This window comes from Ambystoma mexicanum, chromosome 10 (genome assembly GCF_040938575.1).
Source record: "Ambystoma mexicanum isolate Mex_15411 chromosome 10, UKY_AmexF1_1, whole genome shotgun sequence".
In the NCBI taxonomy this organism is placed as follows: Eukaryota; Metazoa; Chordata; class Amphibia; order Caudata; family Ambystomatidae; genus Ambystoma; species Ambystoma mexicanum.
The window spans coordinates 1,663,239,786-1,663,263,317 of record NC_090932.1 but is presented as its reverse complement, the minus strand read 5'-3'; positions in this window follow the sequence as shown (position 1 = coordinate 1,663,263,317).

Sequence of the window (23,532 nt, the reverse complement as noted above, 5' to 3'; positions counted from 1 at the left end):
ATTACTGCTCCTTTGATTGTCAAAGACCAGTTTTTCTTCCAATAGATTTTAAAACTTGTCCTCACAGGTCAAAATAGGTCAATGTTTGAGTATAACTCTCTTGATTTTAGGCGACTGTACACTGTATCTACTTACATATACTAGTGGATTATCTGTGGTGGTTCTGGTTTTGGTAGCCAATAAATCAGATCTCTTCTGTGACCTAACTTTTTCTGAAGCACCTGTTAATTCCTCTTCTTTGTATCCCCGTTGCTTGAATTTGTTCAGCATTATTTCTTTCTCCTGTTCATATTGACAGTCTGTTTTGATGATTCTCTTAATTCGAAGCAGTTGGCTATATGGCAGGCTCTTTATTGTTGCAGGAGGATGAAAACACATTCTATGTAAGAGGTTATTTATGTCCGTGGGTTTATGGTATACGTTGGTGTTAAATGTTGGTACTTTAAGGTTCACCAGGACATCCAAGAAATGTATACTGGGATGACCAATCTCAAACGTAAATTGGATCCTAGAGTCAATTGAATTGATATATGCCAAAAATAAGTTGAGAGTTTCTTGTGTATCATTCCAGATCTAAAAGATATCATCTATGTACCTCCCCCAATGTTTGATGTACCTTTGCCACACAGGATGTTTGATGATGTGGTCGTTTTCAAACTTCAACATAAATGAGTTAGTATAAAGGTTGCCATTGTTGCCCCCATTGCTGTACCACTTATCTGTGAGTAAAATTGTTTTTCAAATTGGAAGTAGGCTTTCTTTGCAACACATTCCAATAGAATCATGATCCATTCTTTGGAGGCACCAACATCTTCTTCTTGAAATAGCAACCATGCCACTGCCTGCTGTATTAGAAAATGCATTATTGTTTTGAATAGGCTGCTTGGGATACAAAACCCAGTCCCAAGCAGCCAAAACACCCAGCTTCTTCCTGATCTGCGTAGGAATGGCTTTAGGCTCAGACTTTTTAGCAGGCAAAGGGAGGGGAATGTCTGTGGCTGGCCATGTTCTTTATGAGGTGCGAACTGAGGATGGTGAAGGGGAGGCTGCATGAAGGTGCATGCTGAGTGGGACAATAGCACATTAATGCTTGTCCTGTAAATGTCTTTTCTTTCGTTGAGTTTTCTTCAGTTTTGCTAGAACTCTTGTAAAACACAATGTTGCAGGGTGGAGTGAAAGCAAGGAAGGACCCAGTCATGGGGTATGAATGACGGCAGGGGGTGGCGGTGAGTATGGGGGGGAGTGGGCAGAAAAGGGGGCAGGGCAGAGGGAACATAGTTCCACTACTTTTTCTTTTACACTTCGACCACTGGTGATTTCCTCTTCACGACTCGGATAGAAAGCTGCCCCTTGGCCTCTCAGGTCAATGAGTCATTGCTACTCAGACCTCTTGCTCACCAATGTGCAATTTCAAAATGATGTCTCCTTAATCCTTCTATCGAACAGTAAACTGGCTTTGCAAAGGTGGTCTGATAATGTGAGAACTCACTCTCTCGCTATATCTGTAAGTATTACTACCATCTCCATGGGAGATGAGAGGGCACGCGCGTCTTACACAGTGGTATTCAAAAGTTTTCATACCGAGCCCCGCCCCCTGATGTTTTTCTGCTCTCCTCAACCTAATGGGTTGGGCCCCCTAAGGGGTTCAAAGGATGTCCATGGGGGCCCCAGGCTCTTTAAAACATGAGCAGATTGTCTACTGCTTATATTTTCTTTTGAAAGCAATCACTTTAATACTTTTTTATGTTAGAAAATACTGATCTTTATCCCTTTTCAAAGAGGGTGCCCCCTGGCCCCCTGGACATCCTTCAGGCCCTCCAGTCTGAAGACCTTTGGCCTAACATGAGACTGATTCTGTCCCAAACCAACCGGTCATTGTTGTGCTCCCTCCAAATCTCTCAGTGTTGAGGCAGGTTAAGTATATGTGGTTGGCAGGGGTGGGCAAGCAGTGGGTGCTTCCAGGCAGAAGTGAGAGGCATCATTGGAGCTGAGGTTTGTCAAAGCACTACAATCAGATGGCCATTGCTGGGGGGCATTAGTACAGTTATGTGCTGCTTCATATTATGGGGTGGCAGACTCGCTCTTTGCTATTGCTTCCCAGGACATCCCGCCTACTAGAAGGAAGCAAAGTCTGGGGCAGATGCCCTTTTGCATGTAACCCGTCCTGGGAGCATGGTAGCTCCCAGGATTTGTGTAATGGTCGCATGGTGGTAACCATGTGACCAAACCAATAAAAGGGACAGGCTGTTTCCGGCTTGTCAGTCAACCAAGAACTGACTCCGGTGTGATTCATTGTCCGCAGCATGCTGATGCCACCCCGCATGTCGAAGGACTCCTGACACAGCCCGGCATCTGGATGGTGCCTATGCTGGGCAACACCGTCCCACTGTGTTTGGGGTGCCATGTGATCAAGGCTATGGTTGCAGCCCCGGCTTGGCTGCCCCCAGAGACGAGTCTGCTGTACGCTGGCTGCCCCCAGCCACAATGTACTGTTCCGGCAATCCAGAATATGCAGGGTGCCCCCTGCGGTCCGTCCATTATATGATTGCAGAGTGGAGCAGCTGACTGCCTGGTGACCCAGTTTCCTCCTGGATATCTTGCTTCCGTAGTTCAAAGAATGGTTCTTACACATTTGTTATTGCAATACCATTTCGCTTTTATTTGTGCTAGTGCTGGGTAACTTTAAGCATTGAGTAGGTACGCATTGGGTACATTGTGGGGCAATTGGGATACAAATTGCCCCACAATGTACCCAATGCGTACATACTCAATGCTTAAAGTTACCCAGCACTAGCACAAATAAAAGCAAAATTGTATCGCAATAACCAACGTGTTAGAACCATTCTTTGAACTACGGAAGCAAGATATCCAGGAGGAAACTTTCTTTTTCTACTTAACAATTGCGGTCCTGGCTAAATCCCAACAGCTCCTGTGATCTTGCAATAGACGAACCCCATCAACGGTTGCTTAAAATACAACAGGGCCTAGCACAGGTTGTTTCCACACCTAGAGCCAACCACGATCCTATTTTCATAAGCTGCTTCCTTTGTCTATAACTGAGCTTCTGTGCACATCCGGCGCCCTGCTCATTTTGAATCTGTGTTTCATGTGTTGTTTTGGTCTTTGTCTGCGCCTTCATGCCCAAAGGTCCAAGGCTGCAAATTACCAATGTTTTGACACAACTTAACATAAGATCAATCTACCTTCGCAGTAGCTCCTCTGCCTCCACCAGGGAACCCGGAAGGGTAGCAGCTCCACAAGGAGTGCTCGTGGTCCCTCATTGTTAAACCAAAAAAGGGACCCAAGTGTGATCCCAGGTCCAGCAGCAGTGATGTCTAGTTTGAAAATGAAAGATGGGGGAGGAGGAGAGGACACGACTGCGTCTGAAGGGTTGGCACAATGGAAGGGAATGGTGGTTGCAGGCTCCAGGTAGGAGCAACATCATGCTTGTGCACAGTGTAGATAGTGTGGGGCTGACCATGCTCACCATACACGGGCAAGCCCTATGCCAGTGTGCCAAACATGCGGTCGCCACCTTAGAGTCAGGTGGCATGACCCCCTCAAAAGAAAAAAAAGGAGTGGGGAGGGTTGCAACTCCCGAAAGTGCTTGTGCCACCTATGCCGGTAGCAGTGTCCTGCATTAGCCCCTGGGTGGATGGGGAAGAGACTGGAGTGACCCGACGGCCAACACCAGAACCGGGCCATCGTGCTGCCACAGTCTCCCTGCCACCATCTAGAGACTAGACCAGGGTGGCCACTGGTACCCCCAGCTGTGGCTTTGCTGGCCCTGAACTGTGAGCCGGCCTGTCATCGTACAGCCAGCATCTTGCCATGGCACTGCCCCAGCAGCCAAGGACTAGACCGATATGGCTCCTGGTGCCCCCAGATGCGGCTTTAACGGCCCTTGAATTTCGAACTGTTCTGAAGAGATCCCAATGGAAATCGGACTCGCCTCCTGTGGACCTGCAAGTGCTCAAAGTGAACCCGGGAGTCATACACATCGAGGCTGGGAGCCCGTAGGCCCTGGACATGCTGAAAATGGCCCTGCCAAAATATTGTGTGAAGCTGTGCTCCTGCGCGTGTGGGTTTTGTAATGAGGGGTGCCAGGTGCGAGCAATGGTGTTGCGTGTGTGTTGCAAAGTCCACTCACCCAGGTTAATAAAGGGTGTGCCTGAATTTGAAGTTTCCAACGTGTCACCAGTAGCTCACTAACCCTGACTGTCACCCCTGGAGATGAACTGTTTGTTTGGTCGTTATGAAAAAAGAGGCCTGTTGCATGTCACCTCTCCTGGGAGCCCAGGATTTGTGTAAAGGTCACATGGTGGTAACCATATGACCAAACCAATAAAAGGGACGAGCTGTTTCCGGCTCGTCAGTCGACCAAGAACTGATTCATAGTCTGCACCATGCTGGCACATGCCGAAGGCCTCCTGACACAGCCCGGCATCAGGACGGTGCCCCTTCTGGGCAACACCTTCCCACTGTCTTTGAGGTGCCGTGTGATCACGGCTTGGGTGCCCCCAGAGCTGAGGCTGCTGTATGCCGGCTGCCCCCTGTGTTCCGTCCTCTGCATGATTGCAGAGCGGCGCAGCTGTCTGCCTGGTGACCCAGGCGCTTGGTGCGGCCCGCCCTGGTGACCATGTGGTGGGCCGCCAGCTCTGTAAAGTCTGGATCCATCAACAGTATGGCGCCATATAAGGTAAATGGACATTACTAAAAGCAGGAATACAGACGCTACCACATGCCTCCCTAGAGAACTAAGATGGGGTGCTGCATGGCGGGCTCGAGGTGCATTGATAGAGCCACAGGTTTCTCTCTTAGAGAATTAACAGAGGTTCCTGTAGCAGGAGATAGAGATGCGTTGCCTGAGAAGTGTAATGGCTCAGGGTTACATCAAGAAGTCAGCAAGCCTGCAAGGCGACTATGAGGGGAAGTGCCAGGCCTGTCTGCTGTATCAGTATTATTGATAATACATTAAGGGTTGTTACTATTAGTCGGGGGGCTAGGAGGAGGGGGCGCAATGGTGATTTCTCAGAACCGTCTGTTGTCTCTGCGGTATTGTAACATGGTTGCATGGTTCAAGTTCTGGTGCATTGTCATAGCTGCATGTTGAAGTGTACTAATACGGCCTTCGCAGGACTGGTTTGAGTGCACTGCTAAAGCTATGTTCTGCTTCGGTGGTGCATTTCTATAGCGTTGTGCTTTCTCAGGAGTGTGTTCACCGGGTGCACTACCAAGGGAGATTGGGTGCATTGCTAGAGCTGTGCGTCATGTCAAAAGTGCATTTACAGTGAGTGCTGAAGGATGGGATTGTGGTGCATTGCAACAAGCTGCACAGTGGGCGAAAAGTGAAATCGAGGTGCATTGTTCGATCTGTATACTGTCTCTGTTCCATATTAACAAGGTTTATTTGTCTACAAGGAGGTGTGAGGGTAATTTGCCACTCTCCAGCAGTACACTAGCTGGGTGTAGTGCCGTTTGCAATGGAGGTGCATTGCTGGAGCTGTGCGTTGCCTCAGTTGGGTATTAACAGGGGTTGCTAGTCTGCATCAGTAGATTAAGGTGCTTTGTAGAGCCGTGTGTTCTCTCAGCAGTGAGCTATGTGCTCTCTCCGCATTGAGCTGTGTGCTCCCTCAGCAGTGAGCCGTGTGTTCTCTCAGCAGTGAGCTGTGTGCTCTCTCGGCAGTGAGCTGTGTGCTCTCTCAGCAGTGAGCCGTGTGCTCTTGTGTTCTCTCAGCAGTGAGCCGTGTGCTCTCTCGGCAGTGAGCTGTGTGCTCTCTCAGCAGTGAGCCGTGTGTTCTCTCAGCAGTGAGCTGTGTGCTCTCTCGGCAGTGAGCTGTGTGCTCTCTCAGCAGTGAGCCGGGTGTTCTCTCAGCAGTGAGCCGTGTGCTCTTGTGTTCTCTCAGCAGTGAGCCGTGTGCTCTTGTGTTCTCTCAGCAGTGAGCCGTGTGTTCTTGTGTTCTCTCAGCAGTGAGCTGTGTGCTCTCTCGGCAGTGAGCTGTGTGCTCTCTCAGCAGTGAGCCGTGTGTTCTCTCAGCAGTGAGCTGTGTGCTCTCTCGGCAGTGAGCTGTGTGCTCTCTCAGCAGTGAGCCGGGTGTTCTCTCAGCAGTGAGCCGTGTGCTCTTGTGTTCTCTCAGCAGTGAGCTCTGTGCTCTCTCGGCAGTGAGCTGTGTGCTCTCTCAGCAGTGAGCCGGGTGTTCTCTCAGCAGTGAGCCGTGTGCTCTTGTGTTCTCTCAGCAGTGAGCTGTGTGCTCTCTCGGCAGTGAGCTGTGTGCTCTCTCAGCAGTGAGCCGGGTGTTCTCTCAGCAGTGAGCCGTGTGCTCTTGTGTTCTCTCAGCAATGAGCCGTGTGCTCTTGTGTTCTCTTAGCAGTGAGCCGTGTGCTCTTGTGTTCTCTCAGCAGTGAGCTGTGTGCTCTCTCAGCAGTGAGCTGTGTGCTCTCTCAGCAGTGAGCCGTGTGTTCTCTCAGCAGTGAGCTGTGTGCTCTCTCGGCAGTGAGCTGTGTGCTCTCTCAGCAGTGAGCCGTGTGTTCTCTCAGCAGTGAGCTGTGTGCTCTCTCAGCAGTGAGCCGTGTGTTCTCTCAGCAGTGAGCTGTGTGCTCTCTCGGCAGTGAGCTGTGTGCTCTCTCAGCAGTGAGCCGTGTGTTCTCTCAGCAGTGAGCTGTGTGCTCTCTCGGCAGTGAGCTGTGTGCTCTCTCAGCAGTGAGCCGGGTGTTCTCTCAGCAGTGAGCCGTGTGCTCTTGTGTTCTCTCAGCAGTGAGCTGTGTGCTCTCTCGGCAGTGAGCTGTGTGCTCTCTCAGCAGTGAGCTAGCAGGGTTTAGTTGAGCACAGAATGGGGGTGACGTGCCTTGGTAGGCAGCGTGATGTCTTATTAGAGAATGCACAGGGTTACTACTGTGTCGAATTGTGGTACAGTACTAGAACCGTCTGCTCACTTTGCGCTATATTGTGTTAATCAGTTTGCATGAAGGGGTTCGGGTGCACTGCGCGGGCTGTGGGTTGTCTCATTTGGGGAATGGCAGCGATTACTGCAGGGTGAGATTGCGCGTGGCCCCTATAATGGATGAATGTATGAGTGATGTCTGGCTGCATTAGTTGGTGCCACAGGACACAGCGTTGGTGCACAGAGTTGTGTCTCAGTTTTCCATATAGTAGGCATTTTCAAAGTCAACTTTATATTCCAGCCACTGCCATAATGGTAGTGCAATCCATAAACTGGAAAACCCCCAGGAGGTTAATGGTTCCACACCCAACCACAATGCAATCCCTGTTCTTCAAAGTACTCCAATTGTCAATTTCACCTCTGCGTAGAAACTTCAAATCAAGGCTTCTGACTATGCCCGGAACCAGTTCTAAGGCGAAGCCATGCCAGTACTTTATTACGTAAGTGCCCGGAACCAGTTCTAAGGCGAAGCCATGCCAGTACTTTATTACGTAAGTGCCCGGAACCAGTTCTAAGGCGAAGCAATGCTAGTACTTTATTACGTAAGTGCCCGGAACCAGTTCTAAGGCGAAGCAATGCTAGTACTTTATTACGTAAGTGCCCGGATCCAGTTCTAAGGCGAAGCCATGCCAGTACTTTATTACGTAAGGCTTCCCGTGGTGCTCTCTCACGGGATTCATCCACATTAGTCATTATGAAGTTCCTATGGTCCATGACCAGGTCTCTAGTTGGAACATCCTTAGGGATAGGCATATGGGACTTTTTTAAGCGTAAACTCTGAAGATTAGCAGATTTGCCAGTAAAATGCACGGACCCAGTCCTTCCAGCCAAGCACGGCCCTATTTTTCCGGTGGGAGCTGGACGTACGATGTTAGCAAGCTTTGAGGACTTGGAACCGGTGATAGCTGTCCCAATGGAGACAGCCTTTGCTGCCGACCTTGCAGTACAGATCGGGCAAGCAAATAGACCCAAGGCGGCTTGATCCTGCTTATTAGAATGCTTGAACGGCAAATCAGTTTGAGAAAAACTAGCCACTCGGTTGGTAGCCTCACATGGTTCCGAGAAAAAATGGCAGTCAGAAAGGCAGAATTTGACAGATTTAAACAGATGTTGACTCTTCACAAGTTTCTGGACATGTTCCAACCATACCGTAAAATCGCTAAAATTAGCAGATTTATCAAGAACAGTTTTTGCCTGAAAGAGTTTCCAAGTCTCGGGTGTGGGAATTTGCTCAGGAAGCAAGCCCACAGATGGAATGTGGTCAGAATTAATAGAAGAACTGTCTTTATCCAAAGAATGTGATCCCATAGCGCCACCACTTTCTACATTTTTAAGGACAGAGTGGTCTTATCAGGGAAACTGTCGTGGGCGCTACCCAAGTGAAATGGCAACACCAGATGAAAATCAACAATGGGAACCTCACACGACGTGGATATGGCATGTTCTTGGCCATTAATGGCATCAATGGGAGGGTCGGTGAGCTCCACGAGATGTCTCTGCCTCCTACGCAGGCTAGACGCTAGAACTTCAGAGATGCTGTTTTTACAAGGCACTGGAGACATTTCTACAACATTTAAGGGCCCAGCACCCCGTTTAGGCAATATCAAAGCATGTAAAGTTGGGGACCAGAATTCAAGGGTTTTTGTGATGAAAGATATGTGCGGCAGTGAGATAAAATTGATTAGCTTACCACCCCTCAGCCATCCGCTGTAGAGGCCGTAGGGGGACCGATGACCTCAGTCGAATGCCTCCATACACAGAAAATAAAGAGAAAGGCAGCCCGGAGCCTAGAAAGCCTGCTTGCCAGCTCACCCAGGCAGCCAAGCACTATTGTGGCTCAAGGGAGCTGCTAAAAAAAAATGTCAGTCTGCAACAAGTCTGTACAGCCTGGAGAGTTAGAGGAAGGGGCCCGCTACCAGGCCCGGGAGACGTCAAGTCGCACTTCTACATGGAGCATTGCTGCTGCTTCCGACATCCGGACATGTATCTTAGTGCCAGTAAGACAGAGATCCTTCTCAGCGGGACCCCTGCTCCCTCTTTCCCTCCCACACTTTGACCGCCCTCCATGGGCCCCCTCCCCTAACCCTCCTGTGATGCAATAAACCTCAGTGATCTTCGACTCCTCTCACTCCTTCTCGCTTCACATCACAGACCTTGTCTGGAAAGTTCACTTTCAACTTCACCTTTTCAGAGGCACTCTCCCTTCCCTCACCTTCCTCCAGAACTCAATGTCTCCGTAGCTCTGGTCCTCTTCAGGCTGGACTACTGCAACAACCTCATCCTCAATCTGCCTAACTCCTCCCATTGCCCCCTTCAACTAATCCAGAACAGGACTGCAAGACTTATCCTAGGCCTCAAGCCCAGGGACTGTATCTCTCCAGCCCTCAAATCTCTCCACTGGCTTGCAGTTGGTGCAAGGATCAGGTTCAAGATGCTTTGCAACATCCACAAGACTTTCTGGGGATTGAGACCCCTCTACATCCAATTCTCTCTCTCTAAATGCCTCCCTGCTAGACTCCTTCAGTCATCTAGCTCTAACTCTCTTCAGATAGACACGTGTCTAAACAGAGAGTCGGGGGTAGATCTCTCTCCTCCGCAGATCCCTCCTTCTGGAATGGCCTCACTGGAACTTCCATAAGTTCCAGATGTTGCTCAGACCTTCATGTTCTCTTCTTCCTTCCTTCTGCCTCTCCCCTGCTAATATCCCCATCTGCCTCTTGACTGGCTGCCTGGTTCCTTCAGAGTCTTACAGGGCACCAGGCCCCCTAATCCAGTCTACCCCTGCACTTGGTCTCTCCTGTCCCCCATTGCCCTCAACCTGCACATGACCTCTGGGCCCCTCCCCCACACTTGCCTTGCTAAGCCTGTATCCTTGCAGCCCTTCCAACCCCGTTCCTCGCACCTAGCTCGTGGACCTTCCTTCCCTTGCACTCTCTGCTTTACCCTAGCTCTGTCCACCTGTCCTCCCCTGGCACTTGCCTTTTCTCATGGGCGATTCCACCATGACCGGCACTTCCTCCCTCTCTCTTGCACTACTCTTACTGCACTTGCTCAATCCGAATGTCACAAGGCCTAGTAGGATCGTTTTTTGTAATAAAATAGAATGGGTGGGTAAATAACCTAACAATACCCACAAGCTGTGTGCCCCACAACCTCCCATCTATGGCCTATCTTTGCTACCCATGTCAATAGTTTTGTCCATTAGCAAGCGCTATCAGCGCCACTTAATAGCCAAAAGTAAAAAATAAGGGAGTTGGATGCACACATCACTATCCTTAAATCTCTTTGACCATATTAAGCTCGTTAACACTACTACCATGCAGTGTTTTTCTGTATTATTCCTAAAACAGAAATCAGTGCGTGGCCAGTGACTGGTTAATTTCCTAAATTATGTAAATATTCTTGCACTGTCTATTGGCATGACCTGGACAGTGCTGTCATACATGAGCTAGGGTCTCAACTGCTGTCAAAATGGCTTAAAGATGTAACACACAATTCTCCGTCTGAAGGATGGTAGGGCAGCTTAGCACCAATTAGAGAAGCGCATGCCCTCCACGCGCTCTTAGAGCGCACCACGGTCATGACATACCAATGAACAGTGGGGGCGAGGGGTTCAGGAAATCACTGCAAGGGGCCAGCACAGTGCTACAGCTTCACACTGTACATAGTAGTGACGTAAGAGGACGTCACAAGATGACAGTTCTGCATTTTTCTCCGACAGTTACATGCAAAATTGTACTTCTTTGCGGGACAGTTTGTACTTGTATTTTATTGAATGTATAATTATCGTAATTGTTCTTTTATAACACACTTAATACCAACGAGAGGTTTCTAAGCACAGGATCGGGATTTTAACCTGTGTCGCGCTGCATTGTCTTGCTTCCAAGATTAATGTGTTGCCCCTGGGCTATTCTTCATCCTCTCCCATATACCGTACTTTCACCAAAGTGCCTTTACAAATAAAGAACCACCCAGGGACCGCGTCTCCCCAGCCCCAAATACTCTCCACTGTCTCCTGGTGGTTGCAAGGATCAAATTTAAGACCCTCTACATCATCCACAAGGCTTTCTTGAGCCTGGGATGCTGCTACAACCAACTCTCTCACCCTAAATACCTCCCTGCTAGAGTCCTTCTGTCCTCTAGCTCCAACTCTCTGCAGATCAGATGTTTCTCCAAGCAGAGAGTGGGGTGTAGTTCTTTCTATTCAGCAGTAGCATCCCTTTGGTACGGACTCCATGCCCCTCTTCGACTTGAATCCGATCTTCTTAAGTTCCGGTAGCTTCTCAAGACCTTCCCTTTCTCCTCCTCCTTCCCTCTTCCCTTGCTAGTATCCACATGCGGCTGTTTGCCTCTGTCTCTTATGAGTCTTACTGTGGCCAGGCCCTCCTTCGACCAATCTTTCCCCTCACCCCTCTCTCCTAGCATTTGCCCTCGCGTACCCTTCCCTGACTAGCCTACTGAGTCTGGTCCACCCTCATCCTTGCACTAGTTGACCCCCCCTGGTTTCCCCTGGCACTTACCCCCCGCCCCCGGCTCCCCTTAGCATTTGCCCAGCTCCCCTTAGGCCACACCCATCCTGCACTCACTTCTGCCTCCTCACCCTCTCCAATCCCATCCCTTCGCCCTGATCTTCACCTCCTCTGCACTGCTTGATGCTGTACTTGCACGATCCGAATGTCAAGAGGTCTAGTATGACCGCTATTGTTATTTTCTCCTCTGCGACCCCTCTCTTTTTGTCTTGTGGCACCTGGAAACACTTTTTGCTGTATTGGCACGATACAAATGTTCATTAACTCAAAATAAAAACGTTATAAAATAACAAAGCAATTGACAAACACATCATTGTGGTTATGAGGCAGACAATGGCAACAGAAGATAAGCCTTCAAACAAGTGTGGAAGATACGATGGTGAGAAGAAGAAGGAATAATAAGCGGGAGGGAATCCCAATGAAATGGAGCCAGACTAGAGTATGAACAAAAATAGGAAGAAACATAAGGGGGTTTAGGAACAACAAGTCGATGGGTAGATTGGGAGTGTAGGGCTTGAGAAGGGGAGTAAAAAAAAATAAGCAAAGCAATATAAGGTGTGGCAAGACCATGACAACATTTAAAAACAATCGAGAGGAAATGAAACAGGAGATGAGATTCAAATGGGAGAATAGAAGCAGCAAGGAGTGAGGAAGAGGTTGAGGAATGAGGAGATAGACCAAAGAGTAGACAGTTTGGAGAATTATAAAGGGAGCGTCATGGGGTAAGACAAGAAGGCGGGAGTCCAATCAGGAGAGAAGAGCAAACCAAGGCAGAAATAAGAAGTTTAGTCACATCAAAAGAAAGAAAAGGACAAGCGTGAGGAAGATTAAAAAGGGGAAATATGTGAGGAGTAGGAGAGGCAAGAATCAAAGAGGACACTGAGATTCTAAGCAGAAGAGGAGAAAGGGAGCTGGGAAGGAGAAAAAGAAAGACAAGAAGGAGGAGAAGATGCTGTGGAGGAGGTGGGTGGGAAGAAAAGAACCCAGTTTTAGATGGGTTAAAATGAAGGAAATGGGAACTCATCGAAGATTGGATAGAAGAAAGACAGGCAGAGACTTGAGAATGAAGAGCGTTTGCAAACTCAGAAAAGGAAAACATTACTTTGGAGTCATTGGCGTAGAAATCACAGGAAAAGGTTAAAAAAAGAAATGAGAGAAGAAAGGGGGATGGTATACAAGGAGAACAAAAGAGGACCAAGGACAGAGCCTTGGGGGACACCAAACAAAAGTGAATGTGGAGAAGAAAGTTAAGCAGCTCAGGATACAGAGGAAGCACATCCAGAGATATAGGATTTGAACCAGGTCACAGGGGGGCAAGAGATGTCCAAAGAAGAAAGAGCGGAATGCAAAGTAGGGTGATCGACAGTATCGAAAGCTGCTGAATGTTTGTGTCATTCTATGTAGAACAAAAATGGAGGGGAAAAAAGAGACCAGAAGTGCGGACATACTGACTTTCTGATGGATCACATTGGCATGACAATACCTCAGTAACACAAAAACAACTAGACAAGATCATGCAGAATTTGGGTAAAGCTGTGCAATGAGGAAGAAAAGATCCAATTGAAGGGACACCTCTGCTTCATCATCATCAACTTCATTCTCCTGTTTTTCCGGAGATGGTATGTTTCCAAGGATGTAGGTCCCCAAGGAAGTGGCATTTGAACACAAATCCTGCTTTTCCTCTACCAGAAGCTCTTTTTTTCTCAATTTCGACAATCACTATTGCGACACAAACATGCACAGCTGTCACTGGAAGATGACATCCTGGATCCTGCGAAAATGGGTTGAGGTGGACCAGCTGTCATTCTGGAAATGTGTGATGAAAATGCACGGTCTAGTGGGAGCTCAAGTGCACACTAGACTGATAGATCTGTTAGGCCGAACAACAGTATCTTCAGAAGAGGATACTGTGGAAGGTAAACTTGAAGCCACCCTTGAAAAGCACGTTGCGGATTCGTGCCTGGCACTTCAATCAATGGCATATATTGCATACATGGTGAGTACCTTGCGCCAGGATTTTCCCTCCTTCCTGCAGGCCCTAGACAAGGGAAGCGGGTGCACCAGGAGGGCTTATTGAGTTTATTGAGAAGCAGGTCATCTGTCAAAATGGCAGCAGATCCATAATTCTTTAGTCGAAGCATCATCCGGACGAGAGATTGGAATGCGGGGTCATAACGAAGGGCTATTCTCAAGTTCCCATTTTTCTGAAAAGATCTGTTGGATCAGCAGATTGCCAAAGGGCTGAAATCTGCTCCGGATACTCATCAATGAGGAGCAACCTTTAAGGCAAAGAACAGATGCTCTGGCTTACCTCATTCTGTCGTCACACCAGAGCTTCAGGTTCCCTGGTCAACTGTCAGGCAAGCCAACATACCCAATAAATCAATTTTCAAAAACAGAGGGGAAAGAAACCGGTATACTTACTCTTTTTATACGTTCACACGATGTTCTACATTGTTGTATTGTAAATAAACACACACAGCAGTTCAGACCTGTTTCAAGAACCCCTATGACTCTCTCTTTCCTGACTACTCAGGCATACATACCGGGAGGATAGTTCAGGGGCAATGCATTTGTCTCCTTCTTCTTATTGTCACTATTATGGTATTTATTGAGCACAAACCTAGCTTTGAGAAGCAACGGAGCGCTTTACAGAGGTATACAACAATACAGATACACAACGGAGCGCTTAAAATAGATATACAACAGTACATATGCATAACGGAACGCTTTTCATAAGTAACAACAGAACAGATACACAGCAGGGGTTAGGAAACAGAGGGGCACAGAAGAGGGAGTAGAGCCGCGCAAGGTGGCAGGGTGAGAGGGGTGGAGGGCATCTAGTGAGTCAGGTGGCATGGGGGGTGGGCAGTGGCATGAGGGCCTAGCTGTTGAGGAGGAGAGATTCCTTGAAGAGGTGGGTCCTGAGTTCTTTTCTGAATTGTAGGAGCATGGGGCCGAATCTGATGCTGACAGGGAGGAGGTTCCATAGTCTTGGGACGTAGGTAGAGGACGCTTGTTTTCTGGACCTTACCTTTTTGCAGCAGCAGATTTCAAGTCTGCACACGTCCTGGCTTCCGGTGGTGCGCCGTCCACTGGAGATGCTGAGTTTCTCCGCAAGGTAGCTGGGTGACTGCCTTATAGATGATGTAGCAAGACTTGAAGGTGATTGTTGCATGCAGTGGGAACCAGTCAAGGTCGATGAGGGATGGAGTGATGTGGTTGTATCTGTGTAGACCTTTGATGAGACGTGAAGCTACGTGTAGGACAATTCTGAGGGGCATAAGGGTGGACGTTGGCAGGCCTTTGAGGAGGGCATTTCCCCAATCCAAGTGGGATAGGACCCGTGCTTGAACAATGGATCTAAAGTGTTCTGGAGGCAGCAAGGGATTGAATTTCCACAGGAGGCAGTGCTGCTACCAACCTGTCTGAGTTTTCTTAGCTAGGTGAGTCTTGACGGAGAATTCTTTGTCTCACACCAAAACAATCTTAGTGGCAAAGTCTAGCAGTGTGGCAGGCTAATAGCGTTGCAAAAATATCCTTTCGGCAAAGACCTATCACAATGTCAGAATATCACCAATAGATGCCCCTTACCTTGATGTAGCTGTAGTCTGGGATCAGAGTCTGGTGCAGGGACAGGGTGCCTAATGATCAGGCATACAGAAAGGCACCCTTCACGTCTGCCCTTTCCCAGTTGCCGGGCAAAGCTGCCCACGGATAACAATAGAAATAGGACTGGGGACGGCTCAAGGTGACTTCCTGGGCCTTTCGATGCCTGGATTTCTTAAAGGGACTGTGGGGACAGAGGTGCAAAAATGCTCTTTGCAAAACAAACTGTTTTTTCAAAGGTTAAAAAAAGAGCGAAAAATACCAATGTAGCTGAAAGCACAAAAATGGCTTTTTGAAAGACTTAATAAAGGGAGGGTTCATGAGGACTCAAGCTAAAACCAATCAAAAATACCTCAAGGAGGACACAAAGGGCTTTTTCAAAGGCTTAAAAAAGGAGGGAAAATCAGATTTTCAAATACAAATGAATGAAAATGCCTTACGCAGGACACTCAGACAGCACCTTCCAAACAACAACACTCCTCTCCACACCCTATGAGTACCTCAGCAGTCGCAAACCTAGCAGTTAATCACATTCTCCCCAGATGGCAATCAAGAAATGTACGCCTCTGCAATCAACTTGCATTTCACTGCCCACGGCTAATGCGTCCTATCACTCAAGGCACACATGGCCTGCTTTCTGAGCACACATGCCTCAACGCAGTTAAAATAACACACCTAGAAACTCACGCCAAGTCTGCACGAATCAACACAAGAACACAACAGTTTTGCATGTCCCTCTCCTCACAACTAACCATGGTCACACCCACAGCCACTTTCATCCAGAGCAACCATAGCGCCTGGAGTCTATGCATGTAGCCCGGAGGCCATTCATATGGCGGCCTTCTGCATTATACATCCTAACACAGGGGAGTGTTTTCAAAGCTAACAAGGCTGGGGGAGATCCAGTGACATGTCAGGTCATTGAAATGTCGGCAGGCCTGGGGGAAAGGTCACTCATGTGAAAGGCAGCAATCCATGAAGAACCTGTCTCATCATGTGCGTTCTAAAGGCTGGGTAGGTCGTGGCAGGGCCAGTCACGATATCATTCTGACACGTGACTGACTGTCCCACAGAGCTTCCGGTCCCCGGCTTGTCCTGAAAGGCCAACCTACCTCTGGTTTTCTGCTCATTTGGTGGGTGGTCCCTGCTAATGAAAGCTTTACGTTGCCAACCCACAGTTTTTGACTCCGCCTGGCCATGTCGTCGCATTTGCTGGTACTCCAAAAAATGAAATAAGCTAATGGCTTTTTTTCGATCATTGTGGGCACACGTCGTTCTTTCCAATGCGAACGTTGCAGAGGAATTATGGCCACTGTAAAAACACGGAGCTTTCCTGCCATGCCAGTGTTTCTGAAAAGCTGGTGTGGATGGTGGGGAGTCAGTCGCATGTTACACTCACCTCAGAGACGCTGGTAGGACTGGGGCAGATTTGGTCAATATATAATGCTCATCTTTGAAAGTGTCACTTCTGAAAGGAAAGGGCGGCATGGCTGGGAAAGAGTCAGTTGCATGCCATGCTCCCAATTGAAAGGCTGGCAGAGCTGGGGCAGGCGCAGTCATATGTAGTGCCAGTATACCTCAAGCAGAGTCATGGGCACAGTTGGTTTCCCTCCAGTGGCTAGAAGGACTAGGATTGCGTTAGGCACTCTTGTCTATACATCATTGTTAAGACTGAAGAGCCGCCTTTTGTCTCGCATGTAGAGCCCATGACAGTCTAGTTGAGCTGGGACAGAGTCAGACACACGTCCTGCCCACCTCATGAAAGACCATTTGACTAAGGAAAAGCCAGTCACACTAACATGTTGTTTTGTTTTCCACTCTGACAGGGTGCTGGGTATGAGGTAAGTCCCAAGTCAAGCTTTCTTTTGAAAGACAGAAGAAAGTCAATCTCACGCCACACTAGCCTCTAAAATGGCACTTGGAATGGGGCATCACTGTTCGGAAAACATTTGAAATGCTGGTATTATTTGGACAGTAATAGTCTGGCTTCTAAAGAGGGAGTTGGCCTGGGGCAGTGTCCACTTTGCCTGTGAAACACGGGTACAGTTGGAACCGCCAGTGACATGTCAGGCTTGCCTCTGATATACGTGTAGGCCTGAGGCATTGGCGGTAGGACTGAGGCATTGGCTGTCACATGCAGAGCTTACCTCCGGCAGGCCGGTAGGGTTGGGAGTAGAATGACCTGCGATGTCCCAATTCTCTTTACTGATTTCAGGGGCCTACTTTTGTACGAGCCTGGAGAACCACATCCTCTGATTTTGACTGGTTCCCTTCTACTAATAGCATAGCACATTTTAGTGCCAGATGGGTTCCGGAGGATTCACAATTGTAGAGGAGCATCTGTGTACATCTGCAGGTGATGCCGCCCCCCTACCTCCCCTGTATTAGAGACCTGAGATTGTGCCGTGCCTGACACCAACCATAATACCAATACTGCAGCAAGTGTTTCAAAGAAGATATCAGTTGAGACAACCCTACCAAATGTACCCTCGACGTGATGATACCCTGTAGGAGGAAAAACTCTGAAGGAGTATGAAAATAAGCTAAACAGGTGAATTGATGATGTCATAAAGAAGTGTGCACAATGTCTCAAGATAAGAAAGCATGACAATGTATGAGTCCTAGAGGACAACCAATGACACAAGAGGTCAAATGAACTATCGATGTAGGCAAAAAGAAGACTACTCAGTAAATAAGATGTTGCAGAAAACAGAAGTTCAACACATGTACCGATGCTGAAACGCAAGGTAGATGAAGTCATCACAGAGGCCAGCATTAAGTAGTAAAAAAGAATGCAGGCGAAGTTGCCATTGTACAGAACTGGACATTGGTATCATGAAATAATTAAGCCAGAAAACCATTAAGGGGGATGGAAAGTTGTGTCGAAGCAGAATAGCAGGCTCGTTGAGCTGTGTGGCGAGGCTGCCTGTCCCAAAGTCAAGACTGAAGAAACCAAGGTCAGCTATCTATTCTGAAAAGGAGCGAGCGTGCAGAGGAGAAATCCTCTCTTGTTAAGGTGCAAGAAAGAGCGCCAAGGATGGCAAGTTTTAATTCATTTAGAGCATTTAAACCCTATAAAATGGACCAAATTGTGGTCTCCTGTCATGTGAGCCAAGGATGGAAATAGAGTTGGAACTTGGAGTCCCAGATACGATAGTGAGTGCCCTCACTCCCGTACATTCCCAAAGATGAGAATATTCTACAAGGCCAAGTACAAAGACAATGTCACGGCAGAAAGCATGGCAATGAGAGATGCAGGGCTAATTGGGTGTTGGCGTAGTAACATGTCTCCCTGCACCTGGGTCTGGGTTTATGTGCTGCTAAATGAACCGAATTTTCCAGACATGACACATTTGACAACCAATTGTATTAGTCCATATAAAAAATGACCTTCTAGTTTGCAGGACCAATGAGAAACTGTGTATCTAATGTTTCTGAAATAACATGTTTTAATAGGTAGGCATAGGCTGTCCACCTGATATTGGACTACCAGTAACAATCCTAGCTCCTATACAATTGTATATCTAGATGTTTCCCTTAACCAGTCCTGACCCTTGATAGGTATTGCCACATAGTATGACATCATTCTGATGCATTATCACTATGAGAATTGCATTTTTTGTGGAAATCATTGAGAGACTAAGCGTACGCCCGTTGATGTTTGTTGTAACCTCCCTGTTTTAGATAATTGTTAATAAAACAGTACTTTGCCATCTTCCTGAGTTGGTTCTGTTATTTGGACTCAGAATTACTCTGGTGTAATCCCATCCATTCCATGTGCACATTCCTAAGGGCCATAAGCTCACCATGTTTCTAGCACCATTAAGGCTTATGTGTCTATACTGGGTGCCTTGCTTCAATGGCGGATGTTATCTAAGTGGTACATGTTCTTGTTATGTCCACTTCCTCATCTGCTTATCGCACTGTGACCCTGTACAGGTCAACAATCACATCATGTCATAGGTTGGTGGGTGGCTGGCCAATTTGGGCTCACCCTTCAGTCTGTCTCCTTCTTAAGTGGATTCAGGTGTCAACACCTCCTAAACTAAGATCCTCTGGTCTTTGAGATGTCAATTTGGCATTGTTAGTGTTTAGTAGCTGACCGAAGACCGATTGTCGCTGCAGGAGCTTTTCTTTCAAACTGGTGATGTACATGTGCCCAATTTCTGGAGGATGTCAAATGCTCGGTTTATATCTCCATTGCAGAGGTGTTATACTGGATGGTGTTAGTTTCAGAAGGCAACATAGGTCTAAAACTGGATATACTTGTATTGACTTCTCTTGCTTCAAAGCAGGGTAGAAAATGAGCCCGAATGAGACAGACAAGAGCTCCTTTGTCTTGCCGGAGGTGCGCCCTGAGTCCCAGGGGTGGCACGCCATGTTTTGGTGCAGCCGATTTGACAACGGCCGTACCCACCCAGCTCCCATTCAGGCATGCCCAACAGGGCACAAGGACCTCTGCAAGCCTGGATTCCACTGCTAACAGTAATATCCCAGTGCAGGACCCTATCCGCGCCAGGACATTACTGTTTGCTTTACATATATTGACATTGTTTTGGATGACAATATATTTAAGCAAACAGTAATATCCCGGATAGGTCTGTACACCAGGATATTACTGTTAGCAGTACAATCTCAGCGTCGACAGCCAGCGGTGGACTAGGAACCAAATGAGGCCCTGGAATAATTTTCAAAGTGGCACCATATTACACATTTTGAGCAGTTTCTCTTTTACTTTGAGAACATTTGGATATAAAATAGCTTACCACGCAAAAAAGTCCCAGGATGCAGACACCGACCGAGAAATATCTAGATTTTCCTGTACCCCTGCCAGCAGCTCCCTGTGCTGGTAATGGTAATGTTTATTTGTAAAGCGCCTACACACAAGGCAAGTGTTTCAAAGCGCTCAAGGGGCGAGGGAACCAGGGGAAAAAACAAAAGTCATTCAAAGCCCTTGTATTTCTGAAAGATACAAGTGTTCACAGGCAGAGTAAGTGCATATAGTATAAGTAACTGTGTATATAACAGCAAATAGGTCTGACAACGATTCTGCAGTTTTCCAAGAGCATTGAGGCGACACCATGCAAGGAGGGGAGACAGGGAAAGATAGATAGACGATCTTCAGGGCATGGTACGATCAGATCGTGCCAGTGCACAGATGGTACAGGGGGGGATGGTGGAGAGGGGGCAATCCAACAGTACCTAGTTTAGACAGAAACTGGGAAAGTGCTGAGAGAAAGCCATTCTCAGGGTCAATGACTAAGCGCAGTAGCAATGAGGACAAGTGCAGGCCTGGAAGCAAGTGTGAGAGGACTGGCAAGGGTGCAGGGACATGTGAGACTCTGAGGTACACCAGGCAGCCAGTCGGCAAGCTGCGTGGAAAAGGAGGGAGAGAGGGGATAGAGAGGAGAGAGAGGTTAACAGGGTAGAGGGAGAGAGAAGGAAGAGGATAAGAGGAATTTCTTAAGGAGTTTCCGGAACTTAAGGAGATCAGGCTCAAGATGGAGGGCGGCAGTGAGGCTATTCCAGAGGGAGGCCCCTGCTGAGGATAAAGATCTCCCTCCAGGTCTTTGCTTGGAGAACCGGCTCATTCGCAGAAGGTTGGAGGTAGATGAGCGGAGGGCCTGGGAGGGACAGTATTTAGGTAGGCATCATTGCTGATAGATAAGTCCCAGGCCCCAGAGATCCTTGTGGACAATGCACTTGATCCTTGAAGCCACGGGGAGCCAGTGGAGGGATTTCAGTGCTGGACTGATGCGGTCTTCGGCTTGAGGCCAAGGATAAGCCTTACGGTTCTGTTCTGGATGAGTTGCAGAGGGCGCAGGGCAGAGGCGGGGAGTTTGAGAAAGAGGCTATTGCAGTAGTCCAGCCTAGAAAGAACCAGGGCTTTGGAAACAGTGAGCCACTGGGGGAAAGTGAGAAAAGGAAGAGTGCCTCTGAGGAGGTGCAGCTGACAGTTGGACATTTTAGAGATGTCGGAAATGTGAGTGGAGAAGGAGAGAGTAGAGTCGAAGATGACTCCAAGTTTTTTTGACTCGCAGTTGGGTGCCGGCGCAAAGTGAGAGTGGGAAAGCGGGAGCAGGAGTTCCAATGCAAACTATTTCAGTCTTACTGGTTTTGAGGCAGAGGTCGTTTGCAGCACACCGTGAGCGATTTGCGGACAGACAGTCAGATATGAGCGAGGTATAGGAGGTGGCTGAGGGCACTGGAAGTTAGATTGGGAATGGGAAACTGGCATGCTAGAACGTGCAGCATTGGCCCAGGGCACCTTTCCTGATAGATCTGCATGTAAGACTGAGTGCAGAAACAGTGAGTCACATTTTGTGCTGTGGCTGTCCGAATTGGTATATATGTTTTGCAATTTGCCAAATCCTTTTGTTAGGGTGAGTATTTGCCCTCACTGTCCGCTCCGCGTCTCCTCTTGTTCTACTCCATTGCGCGCTTAGCCAGAGTGTTCTCGCGAGATCTCGGGGCTCCAAGATCTCACGGAACTATTCCTCACACAATGGTTCGAGAGGATGGCTTGTCACCAGATGCTTGCAGAGGCTGTGTGAAATTAATTGTTTTGCTTGCAGTGGTGAAAAGAGGAGAACGATTCAGATGATGTCAACTAGATAGTGGAGGATTTGCAAGGATAGTTTATCGGGCTGTGACTCACGGAGGGAGGAAGGTTTCTGGGATTTGTAGTTAAGAGATGGATATATTGGTTATTTCTTTAGCGTGCGCTTTCTCAATATTTGGTCAAAATAACAAAAGATAGGAATGCATAACCCCTGAACCCGTGCCTTTAATACAATCCTGACTGTGTCATAATTGTCTAGCAGCAATCGAAATTTGTAAAAATTACTTTTCAAAAATATTTGTTGAAAATAACTTTTTTCCCTTTTTCAGTAATTGATAACAAACTGTGCAGTCTACATTTCTTCCCTTTTTTAAGGTTATTAACCCCCCCTCCATATTCCCACATGAAGACAGAGCGAGGGGGGCTAGCTTCCCAGTCCGTTCCCCCACACTCTGGAATGAGCTCCCCGGCTACCTCTGTGACTAACCATCCTACGGCAACTTCAGAAAGAAGCTCAAAACCTTCCTCTTCAACTAGACTCTCTTCCCCCTACCCCACTGTTGCCTCTCCCCTCATTTGTTTTCTGGTATGACTTTTACCAGCGCCCAGATGTCCTCAGGCTTGGTGCACTCGTATAAATGCCTAAAATAAATAAATAAAAATTGCCACTGCATCCCTTTAGTCTTTCTTTCACCAGGACGAGCCCCTGTACGCGATTTCTTTCCATGCCAACTGCTTAACTCTCTGTTGCCTTTGCAAAATTGCTTGACGCTAATTAATTATGTCTAAACAAATCCCTACAGCCATGTTTCCAAACATGTCTTCTTGTGATTACCTTTTAAAGACACATTTCAACATTAAACATCCATTTTTCATGGCAAAATTCACTAACAAGATTTTCTCTCAATGTCATTGTTTACACAATTATGTTTTGGGCCAAATCATTATTAATCTGGAATTAAAACATGTTACTTTGTTACGCAAACGACATCTTTTCACAATGAATTCACCAAAACTATTGCTTTTGTCAGTATGTTTGTTATGTATGACTTTACTGCAGGTGTGGCCCAACTCTAGCAACAGAAGCAAGGCTGCCAACGATGCCCCCATATTTACAAGCTTTCGTTTGCTTCTTCATGAACTAGCAATGTCCTTCCAGACAAAGACCTCATGCCTGCGATGCCGCCAGGACCTCTAGAGGCTCGGACGTTGAGCACCAGACAGGAAAGCACCTCCAGGGGCTTGGGATGTCGAGCACCAAACAGGAAAGCACCTCCAGAGGCTTGCGAAGTCGAGCACCAGACAGGAAAGCACCTCCAGGGGCTTGGGATGTCGAGCACCATACAGGAAAGCACCTCCAGAGGCTTGCGACATCGAGCACCATACAGGAAAGCACCTCCAAAGGCTTGGGACATCGAGCACCCTACAGGAAAGCACCTCCAGAAGCTAGGGACATCGAGCACCCTACAGGAAAGCACCTCCAGAGGATTGGGACATCGAACACCCTACAGGAAAGCACCTCAGCAGGCTAGGGACATCGAGCACCCTACAGTAAAGCACCTCCAGAGACTTGAGACATCAGGCATCATACAGGAAAGCACCTCCAGAGGCTTGGGACATCGAGCACCCTACAGGAAAGCACCTCCAGGGGCTTGGGATGTCGAGCACCATACAGGAAAGCACCTCCAGAGGCTTGCGACATCGAGCACCATACAGGAAAGCACCTCCAAAGGCTTGGGACATCGAGCACCCTACAGGAAAGCACCTCCAGAAGCTAGGGACATCGAGCACCCTACAGGAAAGCACCTCCAGAGGATTGGGACATCGAACACCCTACAGGAAAGCACCTCAGCAGGCTAGGGACATCGAGCACCCTACAGTAAAGCACCTC